Source organism: Aedes albopictus, chromosome 1, assembly GCF_035046485.1.
Source record: "Aedes albopictus strain Foshan chromosome 1, AalbF5, whole genome shotgun sequence".
NCBI lineage: Eukaryota > Metazoa > Arthropoda > Insecta > Diptera > Culicidae > Aedes > Aedes albopictus.
In genome coordinates this window covers 47,018,326-47,031,895 of record NC_085136.1, presented here as the reverse complement: position 1 = coordinate 47,031,895, position 13,570 = coordinate 47,018,326, and the positions used below count along the sequence as shown (strand labels likewise).

The 13,570-nt window shown below is 40.8% G+C and overlaps 1 protein-coding gene across 1 annotated transcript in view; it reads left to right on the top strand.

Moving 5' to 3' along the window:
• Positions 1–13,570, top strand: part of LOC115255700 (uncharacterized) — a 233,690-nt gene that overhangs the window by 40,210 nt on the left and 179,910 nt on the right. The window contains exon 2 of the mRNA XM_062844459.1: positions 3,385–3,583. The gene's annotated coding sequence lies outside the window, so the exon portion shown is untranslated. The remainder of the gene's footprint in view (positions 1–3,384; positions 3,584–13,570) is intronic.

Below are 13,570 nucleotides of genomic sequence, written 5' to 3'. Positions count from 1 at the left end.
CAGCTGAACGGACTTCGTGAAAATTGTTCAACTCGTGATTATCCTTGTTCTCCTTATTACATATTACATCCTCTCATCCTCTCCTGGTCTCGATCGATTGTATCATACGCCGATTTAAAATCGATGAACAAGTGATGTGTGGGCACGTTGTATTCGCGACATTTCTGCAACACCTGCCGGATGGCGAACATCTGATCCATTGTAGCGCGTTAATCCATGAATTCAGCCTGATATTGCCCCACGAACTCTCTTGCAATCGGTGATAGACGGCGGCATAAACTTTGAGAGAGTATCTTGTAGGCAGCACTTTCAGTTCTCAAAATACTACTGTAGTTCATTCGACATTTCAAACATTTCACATTCATAGGTTCCAAAAATTAGCAAATCGAATGAACCATCTTCCATTCACGTTCCAGTCGGGGGAAACTTTCCGTCGAACTGAAAATCATTCACTAGGGTACTGGGTTTTATGTGTGTTGTCCAATATCTATTGTTCTTTCCAATATGATTTTGCTAAGAAATTGAGGATCGTCCGGTATTTATTTTACATACAATGCAAACTAGAACCCCCTAGCAAGGATGGGAACACTCACTTGCAAAGAGTTACACTCACTTGCTATTTTCTCAGCTCAGAAGCGTACAATCAAGAAACGATGTAGCGGAGACGAACCAACCTCGGGCTGAAAGTCTCGATAATAAAGATAAAAAAAAAAATGAAACGATGTATGGACGATTTTTGCCTTGTGGTTTTGTCTAAAACTTTGCCGAATAGAGTAGGGGTCGTACACGCATATCGAAGTAGTGAGGGAGCTGCAAAGGCGAGAAATACTGGACGTTCGTTGGTTTGACTTTTAGTTTTTCAAGAAGACATGCAACTTTGTTATTTACCCATACTGCCCATAACCGCATAACAGTAACATTCGACAGAAGTAGGCATTGGAGAAAATGGGACCCAAAGCTTCAAATTTTAATAGTATGGGAATGAACCGAAATTGTAAACATTTTTTATTAATTCGTAATCAATTGTTTAGCAATACGATCTTCTACAGCACTTCTTGGATGCTGAACCTATTGTCAGAAAATAAATCGGACTTAAGTATGATTGATGACACGCATTTAAACCAGTCTATTTTCCAAATGTGACTGTTATGCGGTCACATCGGTTAATGATGGTTAATGAGACAAAACGACTTGGTGTTTATTTCACAAATCCTAGAACAAACTAGAAAATTTTATTCAGGTAGTCGAAAGTACTTGTAATTTGATGATGATCCCCGATATTAAGTCAATAACAGCAAAATATGCAAATGTTACAATTATGCGGTTATAGGCAGCATACTAATGGCAAGCGTCACCGACGGCACTGCCGCCTGTTGAGTTAAGGTGGTACCTTTGTATAAAAGTGTAAGAGTGTATTGGTGCGAGTATGAAGATTTACACACACTATCATAAAAAGTTCCACCTTTATCCGTGATGGCGCTGGTAACAGTGACTCCCGATCTTCGGAAGTGCTGCAAGTCTTCTTGATAAAGTGGTCTTCGCTTTTAGCGATGCTGTGTTTTCGGAAAAAGTAATCATTTCATGGCCTCATTGATAACGCGATATCGCTGAAACAATTGTAAACGCGTAACTTAATGTGAAGAATTACATAATAAGACATTTAAAAAAAATGTAAACGCGCGGTAGACTTTGTGACGAAACATATGAATCCAAGTATTAGGGTCACTACGTCAACGAGTTGTTTCTTACGAGATACCTACAGGGGATACTCAAAATAACTGGGACAAATGATCAAAATTTCATTGCATTCGGTTCATTGAATCCGGAGATATAACAGCTCAAAGTTGGCTATCGGTTAGTTATACCTTTTTCTAGAATCTTTCTTACTTCGTGTAGAATAGCCCGATCATTCCCAAAATTAAACCACTGATACACAACTAGTTGATGAACTTACAGTAAAAATTTAAGAATATTTGATGTAATTTTCGAAAATTTACAGCTAGTTGAACATTTTTTGAAAAGTGAAAATTTTACCTTTCCCAGTTATTTTGAGTATCCCCTGTACATTAGGAAGGTGAAACGATGATTTCAGAAAGGGTAAGTTTCTACCAACTGATCGTAAAGAACAATAAGCAAAAATCTATAATATTTTGACCACCTGTCTCCAAGGTCTCCCTTTTCCAATTCGGATGACCAAACGTGCAATACACGAGACTGTCACCATCCCGCCCAGTCAGTCGACGACTAGTGTTCGTCCGGTCAGATTGTCGCCGCTAGCGTAGGTGTTACCTGATGAAGGGAGCTATCGAACCACCACCGACCGTATGGTCCTCGCCGGCCGCCTGCCTCCCATATGAGCTTTGGGTGAACTTCAACTGTACTGGGCTGCGCTGGGTTGGACGCGCCGACACGCGCGTAGAATGATAAATGTGACGCGAAAGGCTACGCGACTGCACGCCGCGGACTACGTGTGATTGTTGATATATTTATGTAGGTATTTACTGAGGTCTCCACCGCCGGGCAGTCAAACGTCACGAAAGTTTCGGCTTAATACATACATTACCCAAAAAAAAAAAAAATTAAGACGTCCAATAATGGATGCACCTTTTGTTGTCCGTTTCTGCTATTCCAGTTGAACTTCAATTTCGTGTTTCAATTCCGACTAGCTCTATTGGCATAGAGTAGATACTTGCAGTATTTGCCAACAATAGCGTGTTTTCATAAAAATAATGATACACTTTAGAGTTTTATGTACGGTTTAGAGATCATACGTCAAAGGTCAATACGTCGAATGGAAAATAGGTCGAAAGATGACAATCAATGGTACGAATTCTCACACTTTGTCCTTGTCACTGTTACTTCTGACGTTTTGCTTTTGGACCATTCCTCTTTTCGTTTATTTACTGGTTTCTGTTATCTAAGATTTGTTTTCAAATACAATTGAGTTCTTTTTTCGAAATTTTAACTTTTTTTTTCTAAATTTTAATCTTTAGCACAAACAAAAAAGTTATAAAGAAAAATTGTCGAAAGGTAGAACTTTTAACTTTAACCGTTTATTCTTTCGACCATTTGTGTGTTCGATGATGTAATATAGCATAGATCCTATGGATATTAGAATTTGTTACTAATATTTTGATTGATACTGTGAATGCCGGTACTCGCCGCAGCTAGGCCGTGGTTGATTTCGCTCCCAAAACAGAAGATTCCTGCAATCGTGCAGCACACCGGGCAGGGAAAATACTGTTGTCTCTGTTAATAAAATAAAACGTGTCGAAATCAAGCTGTGTTTGCTTGCAGGCAATACCTTATACCATACGTACCTACATATGTTGGTAGCCGTTGTAATTTGTTTATACTTTTTTTCTTTCGTTTTCGGCCCCGAAGATTGTGAATCAGCGACTGGCCGACCAGAGTGCATGCAGTGTGGTGACATTACAAGCAACAATTAAAGAAGTAGCAAAAGTGAAACAACATTCAAGACATCGCATCATCACCATCGTCGGCGTCGTCAGCGGAAAGGGAAAGGAGACGCGAGCAGCCAGCAACGGAAACGAGCGGAGAAAAATCACTTAATTCGCACCGGGTAAGTAATTGGCGTGTTGATAGTTGACTTGTCATTAAAATGTCAATTTTTATCGCGGGAACGAGAGTTGTGATTTTGGTATAGGTGTTAATGATGCGGTCCCCTCTGCGGTGGGGAACTGCAACATAATGGATATGTTTGATAATACTTGTAATGATTGGACTTAAACAGGAAGCAGTGTTCGTTTTTGATCCAGCAATATAAAAGACACTTTAACAACAGCTACCATCCAACATATTATCCCAACAAACATTATATTATTGCTGTACAAAGGCTGAATGAATCAATCTCAAGCTTGATAAAAAAAATGGCTGAATAAGCTGTTGTTCAGCTATCACTGTTACTTGGGATGTTACCTCATAATTGCACCAGGATTCTTCATGATTCAATAATATTTCTTTAAAATACCTAAACGTGTTAGTAACTATTGATTACGTTACCATCGGCAAAACTATAAGTAGGGAAACCGCCATTCTAGAGCCCCCCGAATGCACGAGCATCCATAAACACTCAATTCACTAATCTCTACTTGACCCAATGTCAAGAAAAGTTGTCGGTTTTTGAGGATTTGAAGAATCCTCATAATATCGAAAAGCACGTTGTCAAAAGCACCCTCGGTATCTGAGGAAACACCCAAACAAGTTTTTTTTAATGTATGCTTTTTCGTTACCATAAACAACTTTGTGTAAAAGAGTCACAGTAGACTTACTAGAATGATGGGCATGTTGGTTCACATGAAGAGGCAAGTTGGCCAGATGAACATCACGGATGTGATGATCGACAATGCCTTTTAAGCATTTTAGAAGAAAAGAGGTCAAGTTGATTGGCCTGAAACTCTTCGCTTCTTCATACGAGACACGACCCACTTTTGCAATAAGCTTTACAGTAATATTTAAAACATGTTTGTAATAATCAAGTCTCTTTTGATGCAAAATAGGATATATCCCATCTGCTCCAGGAGATTCCAAATGAGCAAAGTTGTTTAGTGTCCACTCAATCGACTCTAAAGTTATGGACTCCCAGCCGAAGCCGGAGAATCATAACAACAAGAAAGACATCATGTTAAGAATATACACACATCCGGGGTACTGAATAAACATTACAAAACATCCTCGTCAGAGGAAGTGAAGTCGCCATTTGGCAAACAAAGTTCGTTCTTAAATTCCCAACAGAAACGTCATCGATAACAGCACATACTTCTCTGGTAGGTAGTTCAGAGATGAGTGCAGCAACAATTGCGTTGTTGACATGCACACTTGCTCGAGGCATGACACGCGAGTTTGCCATTTCACTTTTACTGAAAGTAGCAAACACCGGGCTCACAAAGTTAGTTGGACAGAAAATCCCCATACGAAAGTAAGATTCTTGCAAGGTTGTGATACTCTGGGCTGGAACAGTCATGAGTATCACAAGTTAGTGATCAGAGTCAAGATTAGCTAGGATAGATCATGACTTCAATAATATCGGAAAGGTGCCGTTTAGTTATAAAAGGAGCATAAGTTTTGTTTGCGTTGTGACCGAAATTTCATCGTGAGTAAGCTCAACCTAAAATTATAATTAAGACCCTCTTGAAATTGACCGCCCTCAATTGGGGCCACTTAACGGCCGACCACTTGATTTCGAAGAACAAAAAAATCGTGCTACAAATAACCTTCTTTCAAACCACTGTTATACCCGTAAAATCACGTGAATCACACCTTGCGGCGGCGGGTTCATTGCTATAATTTTCATGCTTCGAGGGAATCTCCTCTCTAGAAAACCCCTCCGTCACCGAATTCAACCGGGGTCGTGCTATCACGTGTCGAAACCATAATTTAAATGCATCATTGTCAAACACTCCGTCCGTACATCACCATCAAATATGAATGACTAATCGGCTGCAACAGCAGCAGTAGCACAATGTCACATTGCTGAAAGCGAAACCGGTGGGGCACAGGAAGATTCCAAACTATAAGCCGAAATGATTGTGTCCACTACCGGCGGCGTAGCGTGACGACTTAATCAAATTGATAAACGTGTGCGGGTGTCCAACGGGTGCATTCATTCACGCAATTACGCCGAATAGATGCGGGAAGCTAACGTCATCGCGTCACGACGAGCATAAAACGGTGCGCGTGTCGTCAGGTTTTGCTCTTTTCGCTCAGCGATAGTTTCTATTATGTTGCAGTTGCAGACCACTTACCTGTAAGCTATGCTTGGGCTTTCACCAGTAGTCAACTGGATGTAAGTAGTACATACTTACTTGATACTTGATGGGCTACAACTCGTAGCGGTGAATTTACGCCGGATGAAGTATCCGCCTGCACTGGTCTCGGTCCTGGGCCAATCCCTTCCAGTCGAACATTTAGAGTCCTTAGATCCTCCTTAACTGCAAAAAACCAACGTGTGCATGGCCTTCCACGAAGCTGACGACCCCTTCCTGACTCTCTGCTGAATATGATTTTGGCTTGTCGTTCCTCCGGAATACGAGCTACATGCCCAGCCCACCGCAGTCTGCCGTATTTTATTCACTTCGAGCCCTGAAGATGGTCCAATAGCCGGACCGAAACGTCGGCGATGATAGAAGATTAATCAACGCAATTTATTAGACTGAGAGCCGAAAATTCCAAAGTTTATTCACTTCGCTATATCCATCCCTTTGAATACTTGATACAATTCGTAGTTCATGTGACGCCTCAAATGCCATCCTCCAGTTTACTTCAGAGTATTGTTCACAGCACTGTACGTTCGAAGACTCCATAGGCTCTCCGATCAACTTCTTTCATCGTCCACGTTTCATGACCGTATAAAGCAACCAGAAGAATCGGAGCCTTGTCCAAACCAAGTCTTCGTTTGCAGCCTACGGGACTTCAGCTGGTTTCGTAGACCGAGAAAGGCCTGATTTGCAGCCGCAATCCGTCTTCTCACCTCGCGGATAACATCATTATCGCACGTCAATAGAGTACCAAGATAAACAAATTCGTCCACAACATCAAACTTTTCACCATCTAGCACCACTTCGCCACCACTACCACGACCGGACCGACGTAGACCACCAGAAATCATGTACTTAGTCTTTGTGCTGTTAATCATTAGTCCAATCCTCGCAGTCTCCCAGTCCCCCAGTCTGGTATGAACGCCTCTTCCACGGCCCGACGGTCGATCCCGATGATGTTGATATCGTCCGTGAAGCCCAGGAGCATATGCGACCGTATGACAATGGTTCCGCTCCTTTGCACGCCAGCACTCCTTATCGCTCCTTCCAGTGCTAAGTTTAACAGTAAGTTCGAAAGAGCTGCTCCAGTCCATTTAAGCTTCTTCCTTCCTTGCAGCCTTGTTGTTCTTCAGTCCTCTAAATGGCTGTCTTGACCTCATCGTCAAGCGTTGGAGGTCTCACAGCTATTTAGTCCATCGTCGTCGATTCGAATTCTGTCTGCTGCTCTTCCATACTCATCATTCAACAATACCTCGAAGTGCTCTCTCCGCCTGGCAGCCACCATTGTTTTGTCTGTCAGCAAGTTTCCATTACGGTCGTTGCACACGACGGGAGACGGCGCTGTTTTTCTCCGCACGCCATTGACTGTTTCGTAAAATCTCCGCATATCATTCTGTTCCGTACTCCCTCGCGCCTGAGCAATCACATTTTCCTCATGTTCTTCTTTCATGTTGTTCATCGCTTAGTACTTATCGTAGGTAAATAATCCTTGGTGATAATTCTAGCGGAAATCTTGTTTTGCATCTTCAGGATACTCTATACACTCAATCCTGTTTTTACAGGACTTTTTTTACGCGATTTTATTTTGCACGACTTGTTGCGTGATTTTCTCGAAGTTACGCATCCATCGCGTAGAAACAGAATTGAATGTAGTCCTATCCTATGAAATAGGTCGTACATGGTCGAAGCTAGGACATGATAAAACAACTAGTCAGCCCAAAAGAGACCAATTTGGAGATCAATAATCTTAGCAACTTGGGAAAACAAGACAGCAAGCTATGAAATTAGACAGAGGAGTTGCAGGTGTCACATCCTAACCTAGGATTGATGTTGCTGTATCCTGCTCTTATCCATTTGTTGACGAATAGATTAGAGGAGGATGCAGCAACTTCGACCATGTTCAATCTACTTCATTGAACAGGATTTTCATTTCCGGGTTTCGTGCTGCTTACAACAATTATTATGGCGAACCGGCGACTGTAATTGAGATCAACAAAATCAAGGCCCAAATGTTGATTTTTCAACGGAAGTATACCCAGATGTTCGACATAAAAAGAAAACTTGAGGGAATCAATATCAGTATTGCAGCTTGTAAACAGAATATGAAAACAGATCCAGCTGTTGTCCAAGACGACGTAATAAACTACTTCAGAGACCTATACAGGATTCTAGAAAAGCCTAAATGCAATAACACACGATTGTAACTACTCAAATCTCCTAACCTGAGTGAGTATTAACGGTATTCGAAAGTAACACGTTCCATCTAGTATGTTGGTTGGCATACACGGAATGTAGTCAAGGGCGTAGCCAGCTTTTCGGCCAGCGGGGCAAACACCCTTAGCAAATTCGTACCTACTAGCTTTTATAACTAAACGCAACACGATGAAATTGAATATAATAACAGTAAGTTCTAAAAGCATTATTTATCCTTCAGCAGCCACGCTGTTGTACAATACGTTGAGAAAAGCTCGCCTGTTCTACACAAATCCACGTGGTGCTGGTAGCGCTGGCCAATTTGGAAGATTTAGGATTTTTATTTACTCGTGCATTATTTCTAGTGGAGCTCAGGTTTTTTTTGCTAATATCCACAAAACATTCGTAAGAAATTATAGCTGAACTCTTTTTTTGGGACTAACCCAGAATTTTCTTCATGATTTCATTCAAATTTTGTTTCCAGTAGAACATAATGTCCCGTCCGAAGAACTGAAGTTGTTTCAGTAATTAATCATTCAGTTTGTCTATGCTTATTAGCAATCATGGAGTATTCTGGATCTCTATTTATATTAGAATATACCTTCCGTTGAAATGTTCCGGAGATATCCTTGCCGGAAACTCCCTAAAGAAATGCCCCTACAGATATGTTAATTAACGTATTCCCGGAAGGATTATTGGAAGATTTTTTAAAGGTGTTCTCGTGAAAGCCATGAAATTATCACTGGAAGAAACCCTTGAGTTATTCCTGTGAGAAATCCTGAAGGAAATGCCTGGAGAAATTCTTGAAGAATTTCCTGCAGGTATTTCCGGAGAACTCTAAACTAACGGATTTTTTGAAGAAATCCTGGAATTTATTCAAAAAGAAATGTCTGGAGGAATTTAAGAAGGAATTCCTTGTGCATTCCCTAGAGAAATTCCGGAAAGAATCCCTGGAAGAATTCCGAAAGAGTCTTCCTTGAAGGACTTATTGTTCCGCCTATTGTAAGAATTCCTAACGGAATCCCTGAGTAAACTTCTGAAGAAACTACTGGAGGAATTTCTGCAAGAATCCCTGAATAATTTCATGATTCCTGTATGCATCCTTTTTAAATTATCTTTCTACGTTTCGCTGGAGGAATTCCTTCAAAAATTTCTTGAAGTTTTTCAAAAAAAATCATCAGGATATCCTGGAGAAATTCTTGGGTACATCCCTGGATAAGATGATTGAAGGATTTCTGAAATTTCTGAAGGAATTTCTGAATGAAATTTTGAAGAGAAACTGAGAGGAATTTCTGAAGGAATCACCTCAGGAATCAATGGAAGAGTTCCCGGAGCAACTCCTGGAGGAATTTCTGAAAGTATATCTTATGGACTTCCTGAATAAACTCTGGGAGGAATCCCTAGGGAAATTTATGAAAAAAAATCCTTAAGAATTTCCTAGAAGAAATCCTAGATAAATTTCTGGAGACATTCCTGGAGCAATTCTGGAAGAAATCCTTAGAAAAACTTCTGAAGTAATCTCTTGAGGAATTCCTAGAGCAAACCATAGAGAAATTTTCTGAAATCCTTGGAGGAATTCTCGGAGGAACCCGTGGAGGTATCGCTGAACCAATTCCTGGAAAATCTCTAGAGAGAATCCTGGAGGAATGGCTGGAGGAACTTCTGAAAAAATTCTTGGTGTAATCTCTGGAGGAAGTCCTGGAACAATTCTTGGATGAGACCCAGCAGGAATTTCTGGAGAAATTCCTGGATGAATTCTGGAGAGTTCCAGGAGAATTTCTTGGAAGAATCCTTGTAGGAATTTCTGGAAAAAACTCTAAAAAAATCACTGGAGAAATTCGTGGAGAAATCCCTGGAGGAATCCCTGAAGCACTATTTGGAGGACCTGGAGGACTATTTGGAAGAATACCTGGAGGCATCCCTGAAAAATTACTGAAGAATCTCTAAAGAAATCCGTAGAGGATTTCCTGGGAGAATTGCTGACAAAAAGGATGTCCAGGGGCAATTTCTGGAAAAAAAAACCTGGAGGAATTCCTAGAGGAGTTTCTGAAGAAATTCCTAGATAAAACCCTGGAGGATTTCCTAGCGGTATTTCTGTGGGAGTTGCTGGAGGAATCCCTGAAGAAATTCCTGGAGGAATCTCTGGAGAAATTCTTGAAAGAATTACTGGATGAATTTCTGAAGGAATCTCTAGAGGAATGCTGGGAGATCTCTATTTCTGTTATTTTTCTATTTCTAAGAAATCCGTTGAGAAATTCGTGGGGCAATTTCTAGAGGAATTTCTGAAAGGCTTCCTGGAGAAATTCTCGAAAGAATTCCTGAAGGAACCCCTGGGAGAATCCTTGGAGAAATTTGCCGAGAAATCCCCAGAGGAATCCCTGAAATATTCCTAGAGGAATATCTGGAAGAATGCCCAAAAAATTCGAGAAGGTATTTCCTGGAAGAGTTTCTAAAGTAATCCGCAGAGGATTTCCTGGGAGGACCGTTGGAGGAATTTCTGAATGATTTCTTGAATGAATTTCTGGAGGATTTGCTGGCGGAATCCTTGGAGAAATTCGTGGAGAAATCTCTGGAGGAATCCCTGAAGCAATTCTTGAAGAAATCGCTGGATAAATTTCTGGAGAAATGCCTGGAGGAATCCCTGAAAAATTCCTGAAAGTATTCCTCAAGAATTTCCTGGAAGAATTTCTGAAGGAAACTCTACAGGATTTCCTGGATAAAATCCTTGAAATTTTCCTGGAGAAATTGATTACATAAATTCTGAGGGATGTCCAGGAAAAATTCATGGATCAATTCCTGAAGAAACTCATGGAGGGATTCTTGGAGAAATTCCTTGATAAATCCTAGAGGAATGCCTGGAGGTATTCCTGTAGAAATTGCAAGAGGAATCCCTGAAGGAATTCCTGGAGGAATCTCTAGAGGAATTCTTGAAACAATTACTATATGAATTTCTGGAGGAATCTCTAGAGGAACTCTGAGAGCAATTTCTAAAAAAATCTCTTGAGAAATTCCTGGAGAAATTCTCGAAGAAAAATCTGAAGTAATCCCTGAGGGAATCTTTGGAGAAACTCCTGGAAAAATCCTGGTAGAATTCCTGGAAGAATTGTTGCAGCAAATCCTGGAGAAAAATCTGGTAGAATTCCTGGAGAAATCCCTGGAAAAATTCCAGAAGGTATTCCTAGAGAAAATCCTGGAAGAATTTCTGATGGAACCCCTGTATGAATTTCTGACAGAATTTAGAAAGGTACTCCTAGATTCTCTTCCTGGAGGAATCCCTGAAGAAATTCATGGGGTAATTTCTGGAGGAATTCCTCGAGAAGATCTTCTGAAGAACCTTCTGGATGAAATCTTGGAGGTTTACCTGCATGAACTCCTGGAGGAATCTCAGGAAGCATTCCTGAATCAATCCTAGGAGAAACTCCTGGAACAACTCCTGGAGATTTCCTGGAGGGATTTGCTGGAGGAGTCCCTGAAATTCTTGAAGGAAGTACTGAATTATTTCCTGGAGGAGTTCCTTAAAGAATACAAGAAGGAACTCTTGAAGGAATCCTACGAAGAGTTCCTGGGGGAACCTTTGGAGGAATTTTTAAAATAAGTTGTTCCAGAAAGAATCACAGCAAGAATTTCCGAGTGAAGCCGTGGAGAAATTCTTGAAGGAATCCCTGGAGGATTTCCTGGAAGAACTTCTGGAGGAGTATCCCTTCTGGAGGAGTGCCTGTTGGGATTCCCGGAGGAATCTCTAGAGAAGCTCCTGTAGGAATCTCGAGAAGAATTCTGGAATGAATTTCTGGAGGAATTTCTAAAGGATTCTCTAGAGACATTTCTATAGGAATCCCTGGAGAATTTTTTAGAGAAATCCCTGTAGCAACTCCCAGAGGAATCCCTGGGATATTTCCTTGAGGAATCCCTGAAGAAATTCGTGGAGGAATCATTTGAGGAATTCCTGAAGGAATCACAGGAAGAACTCTTAAAGAAATCGTGGATGAAATTCTTGGAGAAATCCATAAGGAATCCTAAGAAAAGTTCGTGGAGGAACTCCTTGAGGAATCCCTATAGCAGTTCCTGAAGAAATCCCTGCAGGAGTTCCTAAAGAAACCTCAGGAGGAATCCTGGAAGCAATTCCAAGAGACATTCCTAAAGGAATCTCGAAACAGTCCCTGGAGGAAGTACTGGATTAATTCCTGGAGGAGTTCTTGAAATAATTCCAAGAGGAGTTCCTGGGCCCATATAGTCGAGGCGGTAAACGCACGGGTATTCAGCATGACCATGCTGAGGGTGACGGGTTCGATTCCCGGTTGGTCCAGGATCTTTTCGTAAAGGAAATTTCCTTGACTTCCTTGGGCATAGAGTATCTTCGTGCCTGCCACACGATATGCACATGCAAAATGATCATTGGCAGAGGAAGCTCTCAGTAAATAATTGTGGAAGTGCTCATAGAAGCTGAGAAGCAGGCTTTGAACCAGTGAGGACGCTACGCCAAGAAGAGGAGAGAAGGACGAGTTCCTGATAGAATTCTAAAATGAGTTCCGGGGGCAACCCTTAGAGGAATTTTTAAAAAATTCCTGGAGTTGTTCCTGAAAGAAACATAGAAGAAATTCTCAGGTAAATCCCTGGAAGAAGTCTTGGAGGAAAATTTGAGGGAATTTCTGAAGAAATTCCATGAGGAATCCCGGAAGCAATCCTATAAAAATTCCTTAGGAATCCCAGGAAAGCTTTTTTACAAATTCTTGGGAGAATTTCTGTAGGAAAAATATATTAAGGAATCCATGTCTGCAATAAGTTCTGGACGAATTATTGTTGGAATCATTGGATGGACTCCCAAAAGAATGTTTTGTCCAATGTTTAAAGGAATTCCTGGATTAATTTTTAAACAATTTCTGGTTAAATTTTCTGAAAGGGTTTCTGGAAGATATTCCTGCTGAAATGTTTCGAATTATTCAAAATTGAATTGTAGGAGCAATCTCTACTGGAATTCTTGAAGAAATATTTGGAGAAATCCCCGAAAAAAAATTTGCAGAAATACCTAAAAGGATCTCTGTTGACATTCCTTTGGGAATCATTGGAGAAATTCCTGAAGGAATCCTCAAAAAAAAAAGCACTGTTGGGACCACCATATATATTCCAGGAGAAATTCCCGGAGGAATGTCTCGTGAAACCCCTAGAGGAATTCTTGAAAAAACCTTTGGAGCAATCCATGATAGAGTCACTAAAGGAAGCTATGGAATAAATCCTGGAGGAATTCGTCAATTTGTCCTTGCTGAACTATCTGTAAAAATATCTGAAGAAATCGTGGGAGGAATTTCTGAAGCATTTCTTGGGAGAAACCCTGACACAATCACTATTGGAACCCTGCCCATGGAAGAATTCACGAAAGAGAAATTCCTTGAGAATTCCCTTGGGAAATTTCTGAAAGAATCCCTGGAAAAGTTCCTGAAGAAATACCTGAATTGATTTCTAGTGGAAATTCATGAATTATGTGCTACTAACTCCATAGCTGCCCTTAGGCTTCAAAGTCTTTTTTTCTTTACCGGGACCGGTTCCGGCACATCTGGAAAATTTGGCATGATGTTTTTGTATTTCGTGAATAAACATTCAAAATG